Below are 2,030 nucleotides of genomic sequence, written 5' to 3' on the forward strand. Positions count from 1 at the left end.
AAGACAGACCAATAGCTTTACACGTCACTGCAACACGTGTAGACAGTTGACAGCTCCGTCGTTATCGTGGTCGAAGTGAAACGTCACGACGAACTTCTTTGAATCGCGGAGAAATCGTTAAAGGGACACTTACACGTTCAAAAATATTGTCAAACAGTCAATATATTAACGGTCTGAGGGCGCGCTTAGACTATTTTCAGTACTAGAAATATTGACGAGAAGTATTGATGAACGTCAAAATATTCTCAGTACTGTCAATACATACTGTACGTTAAAATTCACGGTGAACCTTCATTTGTCCTTTATCTTGCACAATTCTCTTCGCTACTATTTTCGGCCAAATGGTCATTATAAAGTATAAGCTGGCACGAAAGGCTGGACAGTAAAGTCATAATAAGAGTAATTTGCTCTTTTGACCCCACTATAGCAGAAATTTTTTAAAGTACCATAATACATCTTCATCTACATTGATACTCTACAAATCACATTTAAGTTTCTGCCAGATGGTTCATCGAAACACCTTTATAATTCTCCCTTATTCCAATTTCGTATAGCACGCAGAAAGAAAGAAGACCTATATCTTTCCGCCCGAGATTATGTTATCCTGGTGATCGTTTCTCCCTATGTAGGTCGGTGTCAACAAAATATTTTCACTTTCGGAGGAGAACGTTGGTGATTGGAATTTTGTGAGAAGATTCCGTCGGAACGAAAAACGCCTTTCTTTTCATGATGTCCAGCCCAAATCCTGTATCATTTCTATGACACTCTCTCGCATGTTTCGCGATAAAACAAAACGTGCTGCCCTTCTTTCAATTTTTTGGATGTACTCCATCAGTCCTATCTGGTAAGGATCCCACACTGCGCAGCAGTATTCTAAAACAGGACGGACAAGTGTAGTGTAGGCAGTCTCCTTAGTAGATCTGTTACATTTTTCAAGTGTCCTCCCAACAAAACGTAGTCTTTGGTTAGCCTTCCCCACAACATTATCTATATATTTCTTCCAATTTAAGCTGTTTGTAATTGTAATACCTAGGTATTAATTGAATTTACAGCTTTTAGATTAGACTGATTTATCGTGTAACCAAGTTTAACGAATTCCTTTTGGCACTCATGTGGATGACCTCACACTTTTCGTTATTTAGGGTTAACTGCCAATTTTCGCACCATTCAGGTATCTTTTCTAAATCGTTTTGTAGTTTGCTTTGATCTTCTGACCACTTTATTAGTCAATAAACAAAAGCGTCATCACAACCTAAGATGGTTCCTCAGATTGTCTCCCAAATCGTTTATATAGATAAGAAACAGTAAAGTGCCTATAACACTACCTTCAGGAACGCCAGAAATAACTTCTGTTTTACTCGATGACTTTCTGAGAATTACTATGAACTGTGACCTCTCTGACAGGAAATCGCAAATCCAATCACATAACTGTACACAGTGGTACCTCTAATACCCAGTAGCACGTCCTCTTTCATCGATGCATGCCTGTTTTTATCGTGGCATACTATCCACAAGTTCATCAAGGCACTGTTGGTCCAGATTGTCCCACTCCTCAATGGCGATTCGGCGTAGACCCCTCAGAGTGGTTGGTGGGTCACATCGTCCATAAACAGCCCTTTTCAATCTATCCCAGGTATGTTTGATAGGGTTCATGTCTGGAGAACATGATGGCCACTCTATTCGAGCGATATCGTTATCCTGAAGGAAGTCATTCACAGGATATGCACGATGGGGCGCGAATTGTCGTCCATGAAGACGACTGCCTCGTCAATGTGTTGCTAATATGGTTGCACTATCAGTCGGAGGATGGCATTCACATATTGTACAGCCGTTACAGAGCATTCGATGATGACCAACCCATACGTCGGCCCCACATAATACCGTAATAAAAGAGCAGGGAGCCTCCACCTTGCTGCACTCGCTGGACAGTGTGTCTAAGGCATTCAGCCTCACTGGGTTGCCTCCAAACACGTCCCTGACGATTGTCTGGTTGAAGGCATATGCGACGCTCATTGGTGAAGAAAACATGA

The sequence above is a fragment of the Schistocerca cancellata genome, chromosome 1 (assembly GCF_023864275.1).
Source record: "Schistocerca cancellata isolate TAMUIC-IGC-003103 chromosome 1, iqSchCanc2.1, whole genome shotgun sequence".
NCBI classification, from domain to species: domain Eukaryota; kingdom Metazoa; phylum Arthropoda; class Insecta; order Orthoptera; family Acrididae; genus Schistocerca; species Schistocerca cancellata.